This window comes from Rattus norvegicus, chromosome 6 (assembly GCF_021556685.1).
Source record: "Rattus norvegicus strain SHRSP/BbbUtx chromosome 6, alternate assembly SHRSP_T2T, whole genome shotgun sequence".
NCBI lineage: Eukaryota > Metazoa > Chordata > Mammalia > Rodentia > Muridae > Rattus > Rattus norvegicus.
Genome location: NC_141539.1, coordinates 19,449,449 through 19,476,086, shown reverse-complemented (window position 1 = coordinate 19,476,086; position 26,638 = coordinate 19,449,449). Strand labels below are relative to the sequence as shown.

Here is a 26,638-nt window from a genome sequence, read left to right as displayed (position 1 = left end):
AATGAGATTATTATCTGGGATCATGCTTTCTGCATGGGAACTATGTTAAGCCTTAAAGTAATTGCCAACAGCTTTTAACCTCACTGCCAAGGTAAAATAGGAGAACAATTAAATGGAGCTTCTGTGACTATTCTCTGAGTCCCAATTTTTCTACAGTTCTGACTACTCTTTAGTACCAGGGGCACTGAGCAAACAACAGGGCAGTTTCTCACTTTGACTGCCTCCCCTTTTCCTGTGATCCATCTTCGTTTCAGGGATAATTGTCATTTTCTTGCTCTGATTTTATTCATCAGATGAGAAACACATAATAAAAATCAAATGCTCTTAACTGCTTTATTAATGGCGAAAGCCATTGCTCTCTCTCTCTCTCTCTCTCTCTCTCTCTCTCTCTCTCTCTCTCTCTCTCTGGGATAATTACCACTTCAAAGAGCTTCTTTGGAAGACAAGTTTAGTAATAAAGTGATTTGCCAGATTTCTAGCAAAAAAACAAGAAGAGATGTCTTGTATATGGTATGTTTCTGGCAGTGATTAAAAATGTGATGCTGACGGTTTCCTAAGTGATCAGAGCATGTTGTGCCCTCAGCACTTGCAAATGCTTTAATTAATAGAGATACTGCCCCTGTGCAAATGGTACAGTTGGTAAATGTGAGGCAAAGGCAAACATCTGAGCCAGGGAGGGCGTGGGTGGAGAGGAAAGCACTTCACACTCACAGGATGAGAAGGAGGATGGGGAAGAGGCAGAAGGAGATGTTTGGCCACAAGAACGCAATTGACCCATTCATTGTCTCCAGCCACATGTCACTCTCAGCACTATGTTGGGGAAGTAAAAATAAATTCATTCAGTGAATGACTCACTCCCTCCAATGTGAGCTGCCATTTCTAACTGTATGGAGTATTAGAATAAGAATCAATTGCTCAACCTTGGCTCGTTAAAGGCCCTGTTAACCTATAAACATTGTGAAAAATGATTTATAACTTAAATGTCTATGTGTCGTGTCTACTGCTTGGGCTCTTTATCTTCATGCTTTGCATGCAAACCTTTCTATCGCTCCCCTAACATCTACACACACAGACGTTGCAGTTCTGAGGATGGAAAGAGTCTTTAAGATTGCTTTATGGGGCCTGCAGAGATGGCTCAGTGATTAACAGCACTGGCTTCTCCTTCAGAGGACTCCTGTTAGATTCCCAGCATGTACATGGTGACTCCCAGCCGTCAACGGCTCCACTATCAGGGGATCTGGAACCTTCGACTGATTTCCATGGACACCAAGTTTGCACAGACTTACATGCAGGCAAAAATATAACACATAAAATATAACATCAACAATAAAAACAATAGTATTTTAGTGTTTAAAAAGATTCTTTTACCAATATTCAGCTTGTATTTTATGATTATAATTCTTTGTCTTCAGCATATATATATATTTAGCATATTTGCCTTGCTTAATCACTTCCTTAATTGAAAAATAGATTATGTATATGTAATATATACCATCTGCCTCTTATTAACGTTACACAACCATGTGTGTATGTATACTGAATGTACCTTTAGTTGACATCGGATTTGTTGTGACTTCTATTCATGCACATTTAGTTTGTCAAGCCAGAGCTGCTACATTTGTTCTCTCACAAGCATAGCATTACTGGTTATTTCTTCCTCACTCACAAGGGCTCTGCATAAATGGGACTTCCTGGAGGTGACTTCCTCTGATTGTCCAGGTCCATTTAAGCATCCTATCATATAACTGTGCTTCTCGAAATAGCCATCACTATAATTGCAATGAGTTAAAGTTTTCATTGCTCTTCATCGTCTAGCTTTATAATTGTGATATAAGCTCTTCACAGGCATAAAATTTCACTGTGGTGTTTCCAGGACCTATAGTAAAACTTGGTACAAGATGGGTAGACATACCTAGCACACTGTCCACCCAAACGAGGACAATTGGTTGGATAAATAATGATTGAGTATCTCTTTTGTGGTTCCATTAACTGTGTAGATCATCTAATGTTCACATTCCAAATTGCTATTACATTTCATTTGAGACTATTCATGGCATGTTCTAGGTCCCTGAAGAATACTCTCTTTTCATCCAGCAGGCTATATGCTACCACATTCTGAAGCTAAAATTACACTTTGACCTTCCATTCCTTTGAAATCTTTCCATTTCCTAGCTGGTCAGATCATTTTAAATGACTTGAGATGTCATGTGACCTTAGAGATGTCATAGTGTAAAGTATTTTGGATAAAGGCCTTTCTTTTAGTAACACATCTGAAAACTAGGTGTCTGGAACTATTTTAAGACTTCTAATTACCATGGGTTTTACCGGTGAATCTTCCTTTTGCTTTCTCTTGTTCAGAAAACACCACTATATTACATTAGATGGCCACTGTATACTCTGACACCATTTACTGTTAACATTCTAGACATTTATGACACCATATGTCATACTTTGCCCTGGGATTTGGTGAAGCAACATGTGAGTTTGATGGTGACACATTCTAGTTTTAGGACAATAACAAAATAAGTCATTGAAAAGTCATTTTGTGAGGGTCCAGTATATGGAATTCCAAATTCTATTTTCATTATTTTATGACCTGTAATTAGTATGGTAGTTGTTCCAACTAAACTCTTACGTCTAATGGAAGGAGAATATGAAGTTTCCAAACTTTTCTCAAATTATAAATAATATCCATTTATGTTGTACATACCAAATTCCAATAACTAAGTCATTTTGTAAAACGCAATTAAGACTTCTAATTACTGTACCGATACACACGTCTGTACTTTTTTTGTCTGTCAAATTAGTAGAAAATTCTTGTTCTTCTGAACTATTCTATACTCGCAGGTTGGAAGATGGGATTGTCCTTAGGATGAAAACCACGACTTTCTATTATGAGGCTCTCTGCATTCAATGGGAGGCCCTCGTACTTTTCCAGGGCATTCAGACCTTCAACGTTCCTTCATCCATCACTGACCTGTGCTCTTCCCAGATATTTTGCTTAACTCCCCCCTTTTTACTAACCCTTAAAATGTGACGTACAAAGTCCTCATCATATTCCCCAGGTGGTCAATTTAGTTCTTTGAATGTGGAAAATTTGCCTCCTAAGAACTTTGTAAGGATCTTTGGATTCAATATTAACTCATTGGCAGTTGGTCCTAAAACCACAGGGGATGATAAAAATCAAGATTGTTCTTTATTAGATTGTACCCAATGGCACAGGGAAAAAGGAATATCCCAATAATATTCAGAGGCACACTTACATTTTATCACTTCAAAAAAAAAATCAATGGAGATGAGCCCATTAACCATTGCTCTGTATTGATCGGAGGATGCTCTCCACATAGCCTACACCATCTCCACGATGAAAGGCTGATGGTAATAATTAGTTTCACTAAAGGCTTAAGTGATCGATAAATTAAAATAATTTTTGATGGAAATACATTCACTGTGAAAAAGCATTAGTAGCCCAGGTTTCTGTCTGAATGTCAACCCCCTCTGACTGTCCCTAGATCTGTATGCATACTAAGTCAGATCCTGTCTTCTGAAACAGTGTTCTGCCACGAGGTTTGTCGCCTTTTCTAACAAATTATTCTCATATTCCACAATGTCTTTATACCTATACTGCTATATTTTGATTTTTGAAATTGTTCCATTTTCAATAAATTCTCAGGTTAGCATAGATGAGTAGGAAACAAAATAGATCAGAGTCAGGAAAATATGTCCCAAAGCCTCATAAATGAGATCCTGTGTTAGTATCTTTCTGATCTATTTTATATAACACACCCAATTCAATGGCAGTTGCATGAATCCTTCTCGAGAATTTGTTACAAATAGACCAAATATTCTTAAATACCTACATTCTTTTTCTATGGTATAATTAAGAAGCATTTTGCATAAGAAACATTGCTGGCTATCAAACGTTGCGTGACCTATGACATAAACAAACATTTTTTTTTTAGGCTTTTCTGGAGAGCATCCTATTAAAGATTCATTTCTCATCACTTGGAACTTACCCCTTCACATTTGAGAACTAAAGCATTTTAGATGGTTACTGCACATGTTTGTCCTAAGGTGTCCTTGAAATTGTACTATTTATAGAGCGCAGCAGAAGAGGACACAGCCCCCCTCTCCACTTCTCCGTTTGAGTTGAGTCTAGTTTAATTTGCTCCATAATAATTTGTCTCCATGCCGAGTTGCCTTTTAAAAAGATGTTTCCTTCAGACAGCTTTATGAAGCTTAACTCTTCCCACAGCTTTGGAGAAGAAACGTGGGTATGAAGACACAGCAGAAGTACATGGGCTAGCTCTGACTTAAAAGAGGGAAACAGCAGCTATCTGCAAGTGCTTCCTTCAAAGTAAATAAATCCCCCAGCTCTTACTACTGGAATGTCTATTAGGACTCCAGGGAGAGGTGACCGAGGAAAGAAGCACTTTGGAGTATCTGCTGATCTAGACCAGTTTTCCTATTGCTTTTCAGAGCTGGGCCCGTGCCTAAGCACCTTTTCAAGGTCCAGTAAGTAAATTGTTAATGGAGAGATAACACCATCTTAAACTCCTATAGGTCTTTATGGAAAAAAAAAACAAAACAAAACAACTATTCAGCTTGTCCCAGGGAAAGAGAACTTAGAAAATAACGACAAGCGAGGTCAAAGGGTTTAAAAGCCAGCTGACTGCATATCTCCTGCTAAGTTTAGCATTAACTTTTAGAAAGGAATGAACAATCACATAAAAGTACCTCTTTTAGAAACAAGAGCAGTTAAAGGGTGGAAAACCAGAAAACCAAAGGTCTTTGTTACTGCCCTGTAATGGAGTGCCTGTCCAGCCTTCCTGACTACCACAAGGGGGACACCTTCAGTGGGCAAAATGGAAGAGTGTAAGAGAAAGAGAAGCTTTTTTTTTTTTTTTTTTAATAATCCACCTCCCACAACTCCATATTGCAAGAGCTGGGGAGGGCAAAAGCCTAAGGAAGTGCCATGGGATGGAATTTTGGACATTCAAGTCCCTTAATACTGTCTCCGGATTGATTCTTCTTGGCCTCTGATTTCCTTGGTGTGAAGGCAGATGTTTGTGGAAGGAGACTGCAAAGCTGGTTCCCAAGATCTCTGGTTGTGGTTGTTTTTCCAGAAAGTGGAATGAGCCTGTTCCCTTCTAGCAGTCAAAAGGGAAGTCACATATGACAAAGCACTTTTGCTTAAAAGTAGCTTGTGTGTGTGTGTGTGTGTGTGTGTGTGTGTGTGTGTATTTATGTTCTAAAGTAATATAATCAAAAAAGGTGGCAGAGGAAAAGAAGAAGAAGAAAGTTGAGAAAGTTGGGTTGCTTTGAGCTAATAATCTAATTTGTAATTTTGTGCTTCCTACCCCAAAACATCCCTCGTTGAAGGTTCACCCAAGGTCTTTCCTTGTATTACCCAACTATTATGCACAGTTTTCTTTATTTTCCTGCCAGATTTCTCCAACCTATGTTTGTGCTGTAGAAATTTTAAGTCGCTGGGCATCTCCTCATAGTGATATCTTAGTAAGAATCAAGAAAGATATAAAATACTTTGGGACTGATCTGCCTGCCTCCCGTGGGTTTCTACACTGCTATTGAAGATGCTGGGTCTGCCAGGTAGGATAGTATATTGTGTTTGGAAGCCAACTTCAAAGTAATTACTGTGGTTGCACTAATCTGCTATGATCTTAACTGGTGTTTATGAAGTGATAGAAACCGCACTGGTTATGGAGTAGGCATTATCTCAGGAAAGTGTTGCATGGGCCTCTGGAATGTAGAGGAGTCAGTTTGTCATAGACAGGAAATTTGGGCTCAGAGAAGTAATCAAGCCTGTGCAAGTTGACAAGTTGTTGGTAATTTATAAGAGCAACATGATTTCAATGTTTTCTCTCTGCTCACTTTCACTGTCTATACAACCAGGAAATAAGCAAGCGCAAGTGTTGTGTATTTAAAGAAATGGCGTGACCCTTGTAAGTCAAAAGAATAAACACATCTGCTTTAAAGTGAATATGCCACGTAGAGTAGGTAGAGAATGGGAAACTGAGCCCTCCAAGAGCATTGCAGAAGCACAGGACAGTTTTCTTCCTAGGACTGTGTGTTTGTGCCTTATAAACCAACAGAGAGGTTTCTTCTCCCTTTTCTAACATCAGCCATGACTCTGAAGATACCAGACCGTCTATTTCTTATTCCTGAGTACCAGTACTGTGGCATATTGTGTGGATGGGAAACTGGGAATCAAGAAAGATATAAAATGATTTGCGACTGATCCATCTATCTCCACTGGGTACCTACAGCACTATTTAAGATGGCGGGCCTGCAAGAAAGGATGGTATGCTGGGTTTACTTTTGGATTCAGAACACTTCGGTTGGAGAATAATAGGCAGGGGGAAGCACAGAGTTCAAACAACAGATTTCCAATCTCTTCCAGCTCTATCAGGGTCTCTGTGTCTGTGGGCTCTCTTAGAGTTAGCAAGAGGATCCCAAGGCCTGCCAGCTGAATTCTCACATAGCAACAAGCCCTTATGTAGCACCATTAAAGAAGTTTCCTCAATCCCCAAGGGGCCAGCATGTTATTGGACTACTGAAAAGCCATTCTACAGACTTTATATCCTCTGTGAAGAAGAGGAGACAGTCTTTCTCACATCGCACACTCCAAACAGGTTTACATGGTGTCCTAAAGTCTATGCTGAACACAAAAAAGAAATGTATAGTTTGTTCCTTTAACGATCTAGAAATTCTTGTGAGGATTTTGATGAAAACTATGCAGAAGATTTTCTTCCCTCAGGAAACTGGTGAAATTTCATATATGGTGTTTACTTTCAAGGAAAATACGCATTGTCCAATCAATGTCAGTCACTTGAAAGATGCACTACCACGCCTATGAGGATACATGCAGTGTGCTTCACTTGAATCCACAGGGCTCGGTGGAAGTCGCAAGGATGGTTTCTGTTATTGTTTTAACCTTGCGTTGTAGATGGAAAATTTAAATTGAAGTTCTACTATTTCAGATGGTAATAAGCACAGAATAATTTTGTTATACAGTTTTCATATCATTTAATCCTAATTTCATATGCCCTAATTGTTTGTGTAAAGCTGCAATGCATGCACCGTATTTCTCTCTACAAATATAAATACATTAATGTATTCGAGATTGATGGTAACTCGCTGCACAAGCCAGCATTCTAATAAGTTTCAAGTAAGCAAAGATGGATGTCCTGTAGGTGCTTAATGAGTCACATACATTTAAATTGCTGTGCATATTCTGAATATGCAAATTTGAATATAACGGTAGTATTTTGTTATAGGACTGAGAAGGAGCAATGACTTCATAACTATAAATGTAGGTAATCAAAGATGACTAAGAATAAAATTAAAGGGGACAACTTCTGATGTCAGCTTGGCTGACATTTTTCGACATAAGCATTTATTGCTCTAATAAAACCTTGCCAAAATTAAAAAGCACAGTGGAGCTCTAAATGAGGAACTTCTACTTGGGGTGTGTGGAGAAAGATGGCAGCTAAAGTATAAAGAAACACACACACACATATACACCCACAAATTTACATACATACCATATACACACATACACACACATATACACACATACACACACATATACACACACACACATATATACACCCACAAATGTACATACATACCATACACACACACATACACATGTGCACACACACACACTCACACACATACAAACATATATATATATACCCACAAATATACATACATACCATATACACACATACACACACATATACACATATACACACACATACACACACACACACACATATATATATATACACCCACAAATGTACATACATACCACACACACACATACACATGCACACACTCACACACATACACACACATATACACCCACAAATGTACACACATACCATATACACACACACATACACATGCGCACACACACACACATATACACCCACAAATGTACATACATACCATATACACACACACATACACACATACACACACACACACATATATATATATATATATACACGCACAAATGTACATACATACCATATACACACATATACACATACATATATACACATATATACACATACACACTCACTACCATGCAAACATATACACACATGTACACATACATCCACACACATGCATTCTGATGACCGTTCCCCACTCTCCAGCTATCACTGTCAGCTGTGACCTAGTCCTGCCAGCCCCTTTCCCAGATTGGTGACTTTGAGTTATTTTGTTTTGTGACTTATTTATTTAATGTAACCGCTTTTTGTTTTTATGCTTGCCACCAGAAAATTCCTTCTTCAAACATTACTGCATCTGAAACCTCATGGTTGAGGTAATTTCTGATTTCTCTCTCTCTCTCTCTCTCTCTCTCTCTCTCTCTCTCTCTCTCTCTCTCTCTCTCTGTGTGTGTGTGTTCTCTCCTTTTCAGGACTCTCCAATCACTAAAAAATATAGTAGCATCATTTGATCCCAACTTTAATGACTACCCCTTCCTCCCACCCAAACTGGGTGAGCCTGGTTTTCCCAGTGACGATATAAAGTTTAAGTCAAAAGTTCTGTTAGAGTGGGAGACTTCATTGAAGTCTCTCCATGTACATGTTGATTTTGAACTCACTAAAGATCCATCTGTGATTTCTTCTTACACCCACAACCACCCTTTGTTCCTGATACCATGTTTTTTTGCATAAATTGCCCTACTCACTGTCATCTGATTAGAAAAGAAGGAGGCATAATTGGAGAAGCATTGAGAAAAATATCACTGCAAGTCCACTCCAAGCTTGGGTCCTTCCTTGGTGTTTTGCATGTTCAGTAGAAGTTACTCTGTTCTCAGGGTTACCTTTACTTTTTGTCATGGAGAGAATGAAATCTCTCCATTTACTGACCTTTTATGTACTAGAGCTTGAATACTCATCTTTCTGGTACTACAACTATCCTCTTTCCACAATGTCTTGTGACTCAGATAATAATCATAAAAAGTGACTCTTCTCATAATCATGAAAGCTAGGAACTCCTGTATTTAAACAGCCACAAAAATGGGCTGAATCATGAACTGAATCACCCTAAATGGTTTATTTTTTAATTCTTTTATTTTTAACATTATTATAAATTATATACTTTCCTTCCCTTTCTTCCCTACAATTTCTTGCTCTTTTTCAAATTTATCACCTCTTTTTTATTAATTGTTCTTACATGCATATATGCACATATTCATAAATATATAAATACAATCAGATCAGTATGTATAGTGTTACTCATATATATATATTTTGAAGGCTCACCATTTGGTACTGGATAACTAATTTGTGTGCTTTTCTCTGGAGAAGATTGTTTCTCTCACGCTTGGCATTACTTAGTTGCCTGGATTTCTTTGTGTAAGGCTGTGTGCTTCCCCTACCCCGCTCATTTTATCATGTCTACTTATGTTGCCTTTCATGCTATGGCAGTTGTTTAATGAGACTTTAGCTCTGTAGCTTTGGATGGACAGAGTCAAACAACTGAGCATCAAAAGTTTGAACTTCAGCAATATGACTTTAGTTTTAACCTTTGTCTTCATTTGTGAATTAATAGCAAAAAATTTTCACTGGGTCCAGTGTTGGTAGACAAACAAGAGTGAGCACATGGCACATGGCAATGACTTGTCTCTCAGTTCTTCAGAAACAAGAATAGTATCATTAACAATCAGAAATACCTATTCCCAGCTCTACTAATAGCTGACAAAGGTCATGCCTGTGAATAAATGGTACAGTTTTCTGAGGACCAGCAAAACAAGGTGGTGGTAACCCCATCTCTTAATTTCTCTTGACTTTAAATACACACCATCTACAGGGTCTCAGAAGCTGGTTCTCACACTTGATTTTATTCTTTGCAAAACAAGACTTAATTTTAGTGATTGCACTAAAAATTTCTAAACTATTGAATTTTGATTTTAAAAAGTTCAAGTAGTTGAAAGAACAAACTAGCCTGTTCACAGTAAGACACCCCAATGGCATGAGCCCAGCCCCTACAACCCGAGAAGGAAGCAGATGTTGATTAGTGACTTGTTCACACTTTGCTCTGTGACAAAACTGAAACTTGTGATCAGGATTTAGAATAGAATCTTCAGGGTAGTAGTTATCTTTTCATTCTCTAGTTATTAAATTGTTTCTCTGTAAGAATTAAGTCTCCTGACTGATAGGTGTACCTTTCATCAGAAGTTCATTTCTGAATGAAATGAAAAATCATTTCATTCTCCTGCAATCACTAAGCTGAATGAAGCAGAGTGATTGGCAGCTCTCCATGGAGAACTCTCGGAAAGTCTCTGAACAGTTATGAGGTGCTCACTTTCTTCTCATCCCAATTCTATCCTCGCAGCAGAGGACATCTGGACTGGAAGAGAAGAAGAGCTTAAAGCCCAAACCTTGTCTGAGCATATAACACAGATATATTTGAGATATCACTGTGGCTTGAAATGAACTGATTCATTCACTGAGTTGACTTGTGCTTTTGCTTATGGCCATTAGAGATAAACTTTGGGTAGAAATAGATACAAAAGTCAACTGTACTCTGCTGCTGATTTTCGAAAGACTGTTTGTAGAAATATGACCCCAAAGCATTTCAGAATCTGAAGGGAAATGAGACTACCATATGGCCAGTTCTTCAAAAGGTTAAGTCAAGATCTGGCCAAAGTTGCTAAAAATGGCAATGGACTTTTTGAACCACCTCCATGTATTAATTTACTCTGACTATCAAGGAAACCAAAATAAAGTTTGACTTTTTAAAGTCATTCTCAGACATTTTTGACTATTAAAAGACAAAATCAAGAGGAGAAATATTGCAAAAACTTTTTGAGTCTGTTCATTTTGATAGATTTTAAGAATAGATTCAGAAAATGTGGTTCATTCACACAACGGAATACTACTCAGTTATTAAGAAAGAGGAAATCCTGGGTTTTGCATACAAATGAATGGAACTAGAAAATATCATCCTGAGTGAGGTAACTCAGACCCAAAAGGACATACACAGTATGTCCTCACTAATAAGTGGATGCTAGCCAAAAATAAAAAATAAAACAAAAAGTACAAAATACCCAAGGTACAGTCCACAGAACTCAATAAGGTCAACAAACTGAAGGGCCCAACTGAGCATGCCTCAGTCCCACTTGGGAGGGAGAAGAAAGCAACCACAGGGGTGAGGAGGGAGGGACAGGGGAGGTAAAGGTGATGGATGTGGGGGGAGAAGGGAACATGATCTGGTATTGGGTGGAGAGAAGGACTGAAGCCCTGAGGGCCAGCAGAAAGAATGGAAAGAGGTGAACTTGAAAGGAAGAAGGTTGGGAGGACCCTCTAGAATATATCAGAGACCTGGGGAGTGAGAGACACTCAGGATTCAAAAGGGGGGGTAGGTGAAATGCTCTACAGTGGGGAGAGGGAACATATTGAACCCACCTCCAGCAGAAAGACAGTGCAGCAAGTGAGGGATGGGGTTGCTATCCCACAGTCAAAGTTCTGATCCATATTTTTTCCTGACTGAAAGAAATGCAGGGATGGAAATGGAGAAGAGCCTGAGGAAAAGAACGTCCAGCGACAGGCCCAAAGTGGGATGCAGCGCAAGGGGAGGCCCCAGGACCTGACACCATTACTGAGCTATGGGGTGTCCACAAAAAGGGACCTATCATGGCTTCCCTCCAAAAGATCCAGTCCCTCCTGGTTGCTTTCAGATCAAGATAAAGAACACTCAGTTTCTTCTCCAGCACCATGTCTGCCTGGATGTTGTCATGCTTCCTGTTATGCTGATAATGAATCAAACATCAAAAGCTATAAACCATCCCCAATTAAATGTTTGACTCTATAAGAGTTGCCATGGTCATGGTGTCTTTTCATAGCAATGCAAACCCTAGCTAAGACAATGGGTAAAATAAGTATATGAGCTTGGCATGTAATGAAAAAAGGCAGAAAAATATATGTCGATAAGACTAAGCATAGTTACAGAGATAACTTCAAGATGCAGTGAGGAAAAGGGTGGAATATACACTAGGACTGAACGAGAAGTAGAACATCGTAGAGAAAGTGATTCTTGAATGGAGTCTCAAAGCACATGCAGAAAAGACAAGCAAAATAAACCAGTTAAGAAAAAAAAGATATTGTACATGTAAGAAAATGAATATTTGATCCACTCCCACTAGGTCAATGGCCATTAGTACTTTGTTATAGGTAGTATAAAGAAAGGTTATAGAGATAGAGAGAAACAAACTTAGGCCTGTAACTAGGAATTGATAACGCTTAACATTACTGTATTTTAAGAATTGTAGTGCTAACTCAATTAATTTGTTGGAAATCTTAATCAAAACTGAGTTTCAGCAAGTTCATTTTGGCAGGAATGTGGAGAATGGTTGAGAATAGACAGACTGGATGCAGAGTACCTCTGTGTTCTGTTAATGAAACATTTATTTGCCAGGTATAATTGTTGCCTCAGAGGCTTACTCCCTCTCTGTTGTAGCCTCCATACAATCTTATCTAGCCTAGCATGCTTTAAGTCTCTGAGCGTTATGCAGCACAAACTCACTATTTCTAGTTCCTTTTGAACTTTTGCTGGCTGGCAAACTCAGTTGTTCTGACTCAAAACTCAATTTCATTCTAACTGATTCAATCCGGCTTCTCTCAGCTTCTCCTGAACTTCTCTGCTTGGTGTCCTACTAACTTTGGAAATATGTTCTTATCTTCTGTCTACGTCTCATCTTCTGGCTTGTTCTGTTTTTACTTTTGTTTAGCTTGTTCTCTCTTTGGCCTGCCTCTCTGTAACTGTCCTGATAAAGCTGTCTCCTGTCTGTCTGCCTCTGCTCCTCACGTAGCTCCCTTTTCCTCTCTTTCTTCATGAGTTGGGCATATGCTATTCTGTCAAATTTTTCTCTGATTCACCACTTTGTCACTCAATTAGACATCACTTTCTAAAACTGGTGCTTCTTTCTACAAATTAACTTTACCTTCATTGTTTGGGACTGTAAGAGTGTACTAAGGGCCTTGTCTGTATTCCAGCCAGAGAGATTAAAGGGGCGTGCTAATGCTGAGTCAGGCCACAACCAAACATGGCTTTGCCCAGTAAATAACATAATTCTGGGGTTCATAGTGAGGTCAAATACCCTGAAACTGCATTTTATTAAAATAGCTAGCCTATGTCCTAAAGAGGGAGGCAAATCTGTATTAAAGACATTTTGAACGGATGGAGTTAAGATTTGCTGACTGTGTGGATGTAGGGTGAATAAATTAATCGAGGGAAATGAGTCAAAATTGATTATATTATGATTAATCAATGAATTACATAAACTAGGTCTTAGAAACACCCACAGGGTATTTCTCTATATAGTTATAGCTGCCAACTCCCTCAGTGCACAAACTAAAGAAATGATAAAAGAGAAGATAGAAACACATTTGAAGAAATGTTTGCCAACATCAATATAAACAAAAATTTACATTCATAGAATCTTAAATTTAAAAAATTAAGAAATTTATCATTTATATATTATCAATGTTTCATGCCTCTATGTCTCTCTCTTCCTCTCTGTCTATCTATCTATCTATCTATCTATCTATCTATCTATCTATCTATCTATCTATCTATCTATCTACCTTTCTTCCTTTCTTTCTTTCTTTCTTTCTTTCTTTCTTTCTTTCTTTCTTTCTTTCTTTCTTTCTTTCTTTCTATCTACCATATATCTACCTATCATCTATCTGTCTTATTATCTGTGTACATGCCTCAAATCATCACAGTATACTCACATTGAGAATTTTGAATATAAAATTTACAATGTTTATCTGTCCATCAATTCTTTAAAAAGTTATAGTTTTGAAGTCTGCAACATCCATGGAAGTTTCTTTTCCAACCTCAAGAGTTATGTTTCTTACCCACCCACTTTCTCATGTGCAATTTCGTGTAAGTCTTAAAAAATAAAAGCTTATGAAAATGACTTGGGGAAAAACTGATTTACAGTGAAAATTATTAAGGCAGGTAATATTAGGGCAAAATCCAGTATTTGGTGGAAGAGTTGGAAGTTATTAACTACAGTTCTTTAATCACCCACTCAGTACAGATTTGTTCTCTTTAGTGAAGGAAAACATATGTTCCTATTTGTCTGGGACATTCCTAGCATGCCGATGTTAACGCATCATGATAAATGTTCCCCCTTTACTCTTAAAAAAATCTTTATTTTCTTGAGTAATTATATACTGAGCCTGCGATTTATTTATTTATTTTCCTTTTCCCTTTCTGCAGTCTAAAATGTCTATTTTACTCATGACATTTTAAGAATGTGAGTGACATCCTTTCATTTGCCAGCTAATAACCCCCAATAGCCAACCAACATCAGCTTGTACACAGATCTTTTGAAGCCCATGCTGGCCACATCTCTGATGCAAACTTTACAACACTTTTACACTTTATCCAGATTCTGCTGAGCTCCTGGCTGGCCCTCAAGTGGACCACGGGAATGTTCCCACCTCTGCACTTTCACATTCTTTATTTTCTCACGATTCCTGGAACAAACTCAAATATTCATAAGATTTGTTTCCTCATTTAACTTAATTTTCCAATTAAGTTTAACTTCTTCTGACCTATGCATAAGATGAATTCCCACCCATACTTCTGAATCTCTGCATCCTCGATTGTCATTATCTTTGACTTGAATAATGTTTGAATTTTGTCTATCAGGCACCAGTTACATTATTACTCAGATATTTCTGTTAAGATATATTAATAGACTAAGTATAACATTTATACTCTTTGTAGTTCTTCATCACAACTTATGAAGCTAGGCAGAGCCACACACCTCTGCTCAGTTTAGAAGACTGATATTTCAAAATAGCATTTCCAATTTCCAAACGGCATCTCTCTCCTTCTAGATACTTTGATTGGCAAGCACTTGCTTTTGACATATGTGTGCTGTTTTGATGAATATGGATGCAGGGTAGCTACTTCACTTTGGAAAATAAAGCTGTAACTGAATCAGTGATACTTAGAGACTAAGCATTTCTAGAAATCCCCCAGTGTAGCCAGACAGGAAAATGCCTTACGGAATAGAAATAGGAGTGGAGGAACATCGAACGCGCTTCATGCTTCATTATGCCCTTTGGTGGTTGTCCCTTTCACCTCAAGAAGGAATCTCAATGCCCATCACCTCCTCATCCAACACATTTATGGGGCCTGTGCAGAGGTTAATGGCAAGAATGTGTCACTGTCTTATGCAAAGTGTGCCAGTGTTTCCAACAGTGTTAAAAATAAGCATCTATGAGGTGCCTACTATGTCACTCGACTCTCCCCTGTCCCCTGAAGTAAGATCTTAGTCACCAGCATCGCTTGTGTCATTCCTAAGCATACCCCAAATTTCATTCTCAGAGTAAAGTGCCTCCTTTTCTAGGATCCTTAGCAAGATTCTGGTTTGTTTTCTTGGATTCACCCCAGGCCATTGAATATATAGACAGAGACGCAAAGTGAATAGAATTCTAGAAGTGAACTCTGGCTGACTGAACGTATAGTCATCTTAAAACTTCAATTTGACAGAGTCTATATGGTTTCCGTCCCCAGGGCATTTCCCTTGCACACAACAGTACAACCATTTCAGTGCAGTGTGCATGGCGGAATTCCTCAGGGCTCATAATACAACCGTGCCTATTCTACAGGGATGTAACAGTGTGACTTCTTCATATCTGAAAGGATCCTGACGTTTGTATAATAGTTCGTAGACAGGTTTTCCTCTTACTGCAACCTTATCAATATTACTACATTTAAAGAACTCTTTCTCAGACCACATTTTGGAAAACCTGGTTTGAAGCTTGCAGCCTTGCTCAGTCTTTGAAGACATAGTTCGCAGTCCCTGGCACTAATGTTCAGGATGCATTTCATTGAAAACGAACAATCTGTCAAGTACTTGTGGCATACTTTTTACCTATATTCAAAATGATAATTTGAATGCACCTATTGGTTATACTCATTATTTATGTAGCTTGTGTTTTTCAAAGTGTAGGCCCTTTACTTTGACTTTAAGACACAGTAATTGATCATGTTAAATACATATTAACGGAGTTTTGTTTTTATTTTTATGTCATTTTGAATGTCTATATTTAGTGTATTGGGTGTGGAGACTTTTTTCTCAAAAATTTTTCCTTTTGTTCGTGTGTGTGTGTGTGTGTGTGTGTGTGTGTGTGTGTGTGTGCATGCTTATGGCATGCATAACTTGTGGAGATCAGAAATGACCTTGAGTGTTGTTCTTCACCTTCTACCTTGCTTAAGACAAGTCTCTGTGCTCACTTATGTGCTCTCCAGATGACTTAGCAGAGGAACTTCGGGGGATTCTGTTGTTTCTGCATCATTCCTATCTCTACCAGGGAACACAGGCATTGCAGGTACACGCTAAGTGCCTGGCTTCTCACTGGTCTGGAGATTTGAAGCCATACCCTTGTGACTGTACAGCAGGCATTTTTTACTTACCCAGACCTTCAGTGTTTTTAATTGCTCAGAAAGTTATGCTATATAGTTTATGAATTACTGTGGTGGTTGATTTTGTACTGGTTCCTGATAATGTTTTTAAATGAAGCTTATCCAAGTTTACAGACACCTAGGGGCTGAGAGTACTCTATTATTTGTGCCTCTCATCTTTCTTGTTCCCATTTCTCCTGTCCATTTCATAATACCACCCCCCCTCTCTCTCAAAGCAAAAGAGTACTTATGTTGCAGAGACAGGCAGATAGATCAGTGAAATAGAATAGAAATGAACCCACACACCTATGGTCACTTGATCTTTGACAACGGAGCTAAAATCATCCAATGGAAGAAAGATAGCATTTTCAACAAATGGTGCTGGTTCAACTGGAAGTCAGCACATAGAAGAATGCAAATCAATCCATTCTTATCACCATGTACAAAGCTTAAGTCCAAGTGGATTGAGGACCTCCACATCAAACCAGATACCCTCAAACTAATAGAAGAAAAAGTGGGGAAGAGTCTCAAACACATGGGCACTGGAGAAAATTTCATGAACCAATGGCTTATGCTCTAAGGTCAAGAATAAATAAATGGGACTTCATAAAAGTGCAAAGCTTCTGTAAGGCAAAAGGAACTGTCATTAGGACAAAATGGCAACCAAAAGATTGGGAAAAGATCTTTATCAATCCTACATCTGATAGAGGTCTAATATTAAGTATATGCAAAGAACTCATGAAGTTAGACCCCAGAGAGCTAAACCCTATTACAAATGGGGTATAGAGCTAAACAAAACATTCACAGCTGAGGATTATCAAATGGCCAAAAAGCACCTAAAGAAATGTTCAACATCCTTAGTCATCAGGGAAATGCAAATCAAAACAACCCTGAGATTCTACCTCACACCAGTCAGAATGGCTAAGATCAAAAAGTCCGGTGACAGCAGATGCTGGCAAGGATGTGGAGAAAGAGGAACACTCCTCCATTGTTTGTTGGATTGCAAACTGGTACAACCATACTGGAAATCAGTCTGGAAGTTACTCAGAAAATTCGACATTCCACTACCTGACGACCCAGCTATACCTCTCCTGGCCATATACCCAAAAGATGCTCCAACATACAACAAAGGCACGTGCTCCACTATGTTCATAGCAGCATTATTTACAATAGCCAGAAGCTGGAAAGAACCCAGATGCCCTTCAACAGAGGAATGGATACAGAAAATGTGGTACATCTACACAATGGAATATTACTCAGCTATTTTAAAACAATGAATACATGAAATTCTTAGGCAAATGAATGGAACTAGAAAATACCATCCTGAGTGAGGTAACCCAGTCACAAAAGAACACACATATCCATACTCACTAATAAGTAGATATTAGCCCTAAAGCTCAAAATATCCAAGAAACAATTCACAGACCATAGAAGCTCAAGAAGAAGGAAGACCAAAATGTGGATGCTTCAGTCCTTCTTAGAAGGAAGAGCAAAATACTTACGGAAGGAAATACAGGGACAAAGAGTGGAGCAGGGACTGATGGAAAGGTCATCCAGAGACAGCCCCACCTGGAGATCCATCCCATATGCAGCCACCAAACCTAGTCACTATTGCTAATGCCAAGAAGTGCTTTCTTACAGGAGCCTGATATGGATGTCACCTGAGAGGTTGTGTCAGATATAGAGAAAGATGAGGATGCTTGCAGCTAGCCATTGGACTGAACAGGGGAACTACAATGGAGGAGCCAGAAAAAAGGACTAAAGGAGCCCAAGGGGATTGCAACCCTAGAGGAAGAACAACAATATCAACTAACCAGACACCCCAGATCTCCCAGGGACTAAACCACCAACCAATGAGTACACGTGGAGGGAACATTGACTCCAGCTCCAGACAAGGATGGCATTGTCTGGCATCAGTGGAAGGAGAAGCCTTTGGTCCTGTGAAGGTTTGTTTCCCCAGTGTAGAGGAATGCCAGGGCATTGAGGTGGGATTGGGTGGGCGGAAGTGGGAGCATCTTCATAGAAGCAGGGAGCATATAGGAGAGCGGGGCGGGGGTGAGGGGAAACATTTGAAATAGAAATACATAAAATATCCATTAAAAATAAAATAAAATAAAAAAGCCACCTTTAGGGAAACAATATAATAAGCTATTGTGAATGTGTAGTGAGGAAATACAAAAGCATTAGAAAGTGGATTTGACACAGTCCTATGCATGCTCATGAGGAGAGGAGGAGGAGGAGAAAAGACATGTTTTCACTATATCTTCTTGCAAAATGAAAAGCTGACCAATTTTTATTGCTTTACTTTTAGTTTTTATCATAATTTTTATTTAACTAAGTGCATGACTCAAAATATTTTACATTAAATTTCCAGAGGTCCTGAGCTCATAAATGTAATTTAAAATGTAAGTTGAACATCAAGTGGGTTTTTGTTCTTGGCTTTAGATTTGTGAATTTGAATTTAAATGGGATTTAACACATATGGGAGAATTATAATACTTCCATTTAAAGATTCTTATCTCATTTTTTTATCCAAATTCCCATGCTCTATGACAGTGAAGAGTGCTGGAAAGGGTGATTAGAATTTCTGTACAATTTATTCGAATATGAGCCATATGACAGGCTTGATAAGGATGCAAATATAGTCAATAAGAAATAGCTTTGCGCAGTGGCAGTGTCATAGCCAATGAGGTTTCTCCGAGGCGCGATTATTGCTAATAGAAATGGTTTAGCTTCCATTTCAGAAGAATGCCCGTATGACAATCTGAAAACATTAAATTTCTCAGAGCAATTAATATTGCTTCTTAATTGGCTGACACTCACAAGGAGCATTTCAAATGATTAGTTTATTAAACATTTGAAATAAAATAAATGCAATCCAAAATAGCGTCATTTCGTTCTGTGCGCTTGACAGTACTATACAGACTACTTTTCACATATCAACTTGACTAATTCTTATGTTTAAGAAACCATTATTGGATGGCGTATGGCAGAAGCTAAGCCTGGGCTTCCTATTCTGCCTTGTTGGTTCCCTGTATGACGTTAGACATCACTTGTCTGGGCATTGGCATCACCATCAGTAATGTGGATGATTACCTCATAAGCTATTCGTCAGGATTAATGAGTGAGTGCATGTTTTTTGCTTAGAAATGTGAGGAGAAGATAGAAAGGATTCAACCTCTATCAAGGTAAATCTTAGTAACTCGCCTTCAATATGCTAGCAAGATATCTCGTTGGCATTTAACCATGAGTTTTTCTGAACTTGAACTGAGACTTTCAGCACATAAAATAATTTCCATCCCACAAAACGTATTTCATACCTATGGATGGCACAGTAGTGAATTTAGTTAAGATTTGCAGATAGTTTGGTAAACTTATATTTACTGACAATAAATTTAATAGCTTGCTATTGAGTGTGTCCCACAATGCCATTTCGTATATGATTGTGTCTTATCTCTCAGAACACAGGCTGCTAGATGGAGAGTGAAGTTACAATATTATGTATTGTCATCGTTCCTCGTAATCTAATAAACTACTCTGAGAAAACCTTCAGTGGATTCCTCTGTCTTATTTTCCTCAAAAACATAAGGCTCAGAAAATAATTTATGATACTGATTGTTTCTTGGTTCCTTGCCATAATGATACAACTTAGAAGCTGTATTATGTTTATGTCTGTTATTTTTCATAAATCTAGAAACTGGAGAGTTGTTACAGCAGGTAGGAACACATATTGTCCTTGCAGGGGACACAGGTTCAGTTCCCAGCACCTGCACAGCAGTTCAACACTTCCTGTAACTCCAATTTTGGGAGATTTGACATGTTCTTTTGACCTCTGCACGGACTTCACACACAGACACAGACACAGACACAGACACAGACACAGACACAGACACAGACACAGACACAGACACAGACACAGACACAGACACAGACACAGACACACACGCCCCTGCTCCCCACTACATAATACACACACACACACACACACACACACACACACACACAAACACACACATATTCCAAAACACAAAGGCAAAACTCATATGCACACAAAGTAGAAACTGATAAAGTGAAATATTCATAACTCCATATACATCTGTGTCTGTTTTTGACCGTGGATATGATATTATTCAGGTTCACCTTGGTAGGATTCAGAATAAATCACAAATTCAGTAGCCTTCATCAGCTTGAGTCTTCAGACAATTCATCTCAGAATGGCCGAATCATTCAAGACACTTAAAAGAAGCTATATCTACCCTCCTCGAAATGTGACCACTCTTCCCTCAGTGAGCATATTTAGTGATCAGAAAATGAATTGGACTTGGGGGAAATACAAACTACTTATAAGAATGATACCATCATGAGTTGTCATAGAAACTATTAGTAGGGAATAATAGCGAACCGTGTTCGCTGTATAAATTAAACAGTCAGTAACACACCCAAAGAGCCAGGCTGAAACTCACACTGCATCCGCAAATACCCTTAGCTCTCATCATCGTGACAGCCACCGCTCCTCATAGACTTGCCCAGTGATCTTCCCGCCCTGACTTCCTCAACTCAATTGTAGGCCACCGTGACAGGATGTTTTAAGTAGGTCTTGGAGACTGAACTGGACTCCCGTGCTTGCAAGCAGTTTATCCAGTGGGCTACATCAACAGTCCTAAAGTAAGGTTTATCTCTATACATTTTGATATATTTTTGAGGTGAATTAATATTAACATTCTTTTGCATAAATTTATACACACCCTCTCCTCAGAGTTCTTGGCCCCTACTGGAAAGATAAAAGGGAAGTGGCATAATTTTTTCATTAATTATTGCTACCAGACATAATATGCCCGTTCAAGATGGCTGCGTGATGATTTGTTAAGCAATATGAAATTTCATTTAGCAGTAACAGTTAAGAACCATAATGTTAATATGCATGGTTTATACTTTTTAATAATTGTGGCTAGTGTTCACATAGGATTTGGGTTAAAGAGTATGAAATATATCAAATATCTGTGGCAGTTCCATCTACAGAGAAATTCTATTTACATATGCTGAAGCTTTTAGTCCTCAGCAAATATTACATAGGTTATCCTTTGCGTTCTCTCTCTCTCTCTCTCTCTCTCTCTGTCTCTCCTTCCCTCTCTCCCAGACAGTGTATGACTATAGCCCCAATTGGCTTCAAACTCACACTCCTCCTATCTCTGCCTCACCAGTACTGGCATTTTAAGACATTTCCTGCAAACCCTGGCTTTTATTGTTAGTTTATAATCTTCAGCTGTAGACATTTCATTCCCCTTGTTACAATAAACGAGATAGATTACTATGTTTTTATGTTTTTATTGCAAGCGGCGAGTCTTAGTCTTGGCTGTGTGCTGAAATTTTGTGGGTGCATTCAGAAACTGAGCTACCCTCGTCTGGTCCCCACCAGACTATTTGGTTCATCCGAGGTGCCGCTGAGCCTCAACTTCCCTGAGTGACACAAAGGCACAGGCAGGGTTGAGAACCATGATTCAGCAAGGAAGGAACAGTGATTGGGAGAGAAGGTGACTCCTTTTAAATAATGCTAAATGCTGCCCCCCAAATCGCTCTCCCTTTGATTATGTGTGTAATTTGAAAATACCCGCAATAATGTTTTGATGTACAATTTTTTTTTAGTACCTTGACATGAGACAATCTGTAACTTTAAGCAGGTGAAAGAGCTGTTTCTTGGGCAGGGCAGCTCGCTTATGACCTGGGAGTCTAGGGAATTTCTACTGTTACTCATTGACCTGCAGAAATCAGTCTCTGTTCTTCAAACTCTTCTCTAGTCGATGGTTCCGCGAGTCGTATGCTGTTTGTAATTTTGTTTTTTAATCCTCCTGAGATTTTGGATGTTCTGCCTGGAACCAATCAATGTCTCATTTTTAAGCACCCAGCAAACAGAGTTGTTTAGGATTTTTTTTCTCCATCTTTATTAACTTGGGTATTTCTTATTTACATTTCAATTGTTATTCCCTTTCCCGGTTTCCAGGCCAACATCCCTCTAACCCCTCCACCTCCCCTTCTCTATGGGTGTTCCCCTCCCCATCCTCTCCCCATTACCGCCCTCCCCCCAACAATCACATTCACTGGGGGTTCAGTCTTGGCAGGACCAAGGGTTTCCCCTTCCACTGGTGCTCTTACTAGGCTATTCATTGCTACCTATGAGGTTGAAGCCCAGGGTCAGTCCATTTACAGTCTTTGGGGAGTGGCTTAGTCCCTAGAAGCTCTGGTTGCTTGGCCTTGTTGTTCATAGGGGGTCTCGAGCCCCTTCAGTTCTTTCAGTGCTTGTTTAAAAAAATAACCAATGGTATTTTCCCCCTAAAATGTGGTAAGCTTTCATTTGGACCAAATTGCCCATAGTTCCAGAACGGGAAGAACTACCACTTCCTCTCCTATAGACTCGCTCTGTTCCCATCACTCCCCCTCAGACCTCTTCGAGCACGTTCTCCTTGTACCTGTTATGAAATGATACATCGCAAGGAGCGCAAAGTACCGTCTCTGGCTCCACAGTGAAGACCAAAAGCATTGGCTCTGTGTTATGTGCTACTGAGACCCATGCTAGCTTTTGTCACCATGAATAAGCCTCAGACGTCAGGTTCCTCTACCTACAACATTAAATCCATTCCGTTCTCTTATGAAACACTTTAGTCCTCACAGGGTAAGATCTTAGAATCAATTTTCTACAATTCACAGTCGCATCTCAATGGATAGGAAGTCGTGAGTCACTGGGGTTTTTGTCTCCTCTCCGACTTGGGTTTTCTATTGCCGTGATGACGCACCATGATAGAAAAACAAACAAACAAACAAACCCCAAACAAACAAAAAACAATAAATAAAAACTAAAAAAAAACCCAACTTGGGTAATAAAGGGTTTATTTCATCTTTCAAGTCTCAGGTCATAGTTCATCATTGAGGGAAGTCAGAGCAGACAGTTGAGTCAGCAGCCTGGAGTCAGGAACTGATGCAGAAGCCACGTGAAACACCCCTGGCTTGCTCAGCCTGACTTCATATACAGCTCAAAAGGCACCTGTCCAAGGTGGCACTGTCCCCAACCCTATCAATCAGTAATCAAGATCATGCACTACAGAGTTCCTGCAGGCAATCTCAGGGGAGGCATTTCCTCAATTGATGGTCCTCTTTGATAATTGTACCTTGTGTCAAGTTGACAAAACAAAACAAAACAGTCGTAATACTCTGATTTTTTTCCTTGGGTTGGAAATTAACCTTGGAGGGAGATAGTGTGCGTGCTCTGGGTGGAGTTGGAGGGAGGCAGTTAGTGATGGATATGGTCAATATAAATGGTATAAACTTAGGGAACATGGCACAAATCGGAAGCACAAGGAGCTTGACTGTCATGAACGTTAGCCTACCACACATAAAACAGCAGCCAATCGCTTCTGTCACATAGAGTGTTTTTTAAACTTGTTTATTAGGGGGAAAACCAGGACCAGACATTTGCCCTGAGTGTGAATTTGCAATGTGCTTGGCAGGATGAGACTGAGAGAAGCGCGACCAGCAACAGGTGGGCATTGCGTCTCTTCAGAATGCTGCTAGCACCAGCAGCCTTCTATGACCCTTCTCTATACCGAGACCTGGGAGGGTTCCCGCCTCGCTGTTTCTCTCTGAAAGCCAGCTGGTATGTGATGTTTAGTTAAGCGTTATAGAGCCGTTCTTTTGTTCTTTTCCAGGCCTGTTCCACTTTAGCTAAAGTTATGACAGCTTTGCTCTATTAGTAAAGAATGTACAACCTCTTTCTTCTCCTCCCCTCTCCCCTCCCCTCCCCTTTCCTTCCCTCTCTTCTTCTCTGCCCTCCTCTCCCCTCCTTTCCTCTCTCCTTTCTTCTTTTCTCCCCTCTCTCCTCTCCACTCCCCTCTCCTCTCAAGTCCTCTCCCCTTCCTTCCCCATCCCTCTCCATTTCTCTTACTATTCTCTTCCCATCTATTTTCTCTTTAGTGCAGTTTAACCTACCTTAGAAAGGAAAAATGCTAAGTGTAAATGTGTTGTAAATTGAATGTATTTACCAATATAAATGGATAGGTAGAATAATAGTTTAATTCAAATCCCATCCTTCAGCTCTGTGAGTCTCATGATAGTGATATTGTATTGGTGAAATAAAACTGTAGCTTCTCTTTTCCTGCCTTGTTTGTTTGTTTAAGTGAAGTGAAACATAGCATAGACCAAAACGCTATGCACACTTCCTCTGTATTTGTCAAACCTTTTCCCAGAAACTATCTATCCAGAGAACATTTCCCTGCTCGGTATTGCAAGCTATACTTATGTATTCATTATTTTCATGTCATATTTGTTACCAGAAAAAAATCACATTAAATATTTCTGTCCCCCCAAACACGTTATGTCACACAATTGAAACCTAAGGTAAACGGGAGTTGGGTCAAATCTGATACAAATCGTACACACATTGTGCTTAACAAGATAGCTCTAGAATCTGAATTTTATCATCCTTTATAAGAATTATTTCAGTATCATCTTGGGGAAAAAACTCATGTATTTTGTAAGCTTAGCTTATGTTTTCCTCCTTAACTCTCATGAGTGGTTGCCAGATATACTTTGCTCACAATATTAATAGAAGTCCTTCATTTAATGACCACAGTGTGGCAACTATCTGGAATGGCATTTCAAACTGCAAGGAACATGATTGTCTGGTTAATCAGTTTTCCAGAAACTACTGTAATCACAGAGATGCTGGTGTTGCTACTCTTGTCTTTATGTACGTACTTTGACCCTGAATTCCTGAGTGGGAGTTTTTCCTATTCTGGTGCAAGCCACTATTATCAAAACATGACTAATGAAAAGAGAACGGTAACATTTAGAAGTATTTTCTTTCAAGTGGTTAAGATTTTGTACCTCTACAATGAAGAAAGAAGTAAAAGAGCCAAAAATACTTAGAAAAAAAGCAGGACGTATAGCTACCTTTAATCATCTTAACCCACATGCAGCACACTTAGGAAAACAAACCCAGAATCTTTGAACAGGATGTGACCAATCTATGAGCTGCTGAGAAAAACTGAAAAACTGACTTCAGTTGCTAAAAATAATAATGCCTTTCACCAATCTCTCCCTGTTTATCCAAGAAGAACTAGCCACACATGTGAGTATTTCCAACGAACATGCAAGAACACACACATTGCCCCCACCTACCCTAAAGCACACAGAGTATAGCAGAGCCTCTCATCTAGCCCATCCCCAAACATGCTGGTAATATCAAGGGAAAACTAGGTTCACACAAATCTGAATGGCGAGTGACTCAGGAAAATGAGATTTAATTTGCTAGCCAGTCTGGGTTATCACTTTCTCTCAGTAGTTAAGCTGTCCTGCTTGGTGAAGGAGTAGGTGTTAAATACCTCAGTCATCCACCTCAACTCAAATCTCAAACTCTAATTTTTTTTTCAAAAATATTTTGGCATCCTCTCTTAAGAACACCAAGGGCTCTGCTGGGAGTAGCGGCGTATCATGTCTTACGTATGTTTTGTAAAAGCTTTGCACCTACCTGTGTCACGCCGTCTCTGTCTGCAGGGGCTGGATGAGAAACCAACTCGCTCCGAAGGCTGCTCCAGATTGACCAGAAAGAAAGGACCCGGGAAGTTTGTCCTGAGCGTCTCTAAGCATGGCTGCATAGCTGGCTCTCAGCTTATCTGTGCCTTTCGGCTTTCGCTTCCATACATGGACCTGTTCCCAACAGTAACGCCAAGCTGTCGAGAAGCTATCTGGCAGCTCTCAGCCTCATCCAACACATGGGTGATAAAAATACACATATAGACATCCTTCCAGCCAGCCCATTTCCCACCCACAATTCTGTCACTACACACTCTTACGAGTGTGCGTTAGAGATTGGCAGCCTTAGTCTCCAGATTTTGGCGTACAATCAATTTCTACCTGATTCACACACAAAGCTTGCAGGGTGTGGGCTTGCTTGAGTCTGGCTCCTTACCAGCCTTTTCACGCGGAGAGACTTAGTAATAAGATGCTAATGGGAACTGAGAGACATTTATTAGATGGACGGACGAACGAATGAATGAATGAACGAATGAATGAATGAAGAATGAACAATAGTTGAATGAACACGCCTCTCTCTCCCGCACTACAGATGAACTACTAGATCTATCTTGAGACATTTATTTAACTGGACATGATTTTTTGTTGT

At 39.3% G+C, this 26,638-nt stretch overlaps 1 protein-coding gene and 1 non-coding gene across 6 annotated transcripts in view; one reads left to right on the top strand and one right to left on the bottom strand.

Moving 5' to 3' along the window:
- The window catches only part of Slc8a1 (solute carrier family 8 member A1), a 342,006-nt gene extending 315,873 nt beyond the window's left edge, over positions 1–26,133 (bottom strand). For 3 of the 5 annotated variants that reach the window (XM_087552447.1, XM_087552450.1, XM_087552467.1), the window contains exon 1: positions 25,985–26,131. The gene's annotated coding sequence lies outside the window, so the exon portion shown is untranslated. Of the gene's footprint in view, positions 1–25,984 lie in introns of all 5 variants that reach the window. The other 2 variants (XM_087552456.1, XM_087552459.1) reach the window with 1 other exon arrangement.
- On the top strand, positions 19,125–19,267 carry LOC120093498 (U4 spliceosomal RNA). Its single transcript, XR_015623554.1, has one exon. It is a non-coding gene; the product is annotated as a U4 spliceosomal RNA (small nuclear RNA).
- Positions 26,134–26,638: the final 505 nt, after the last annotated feature.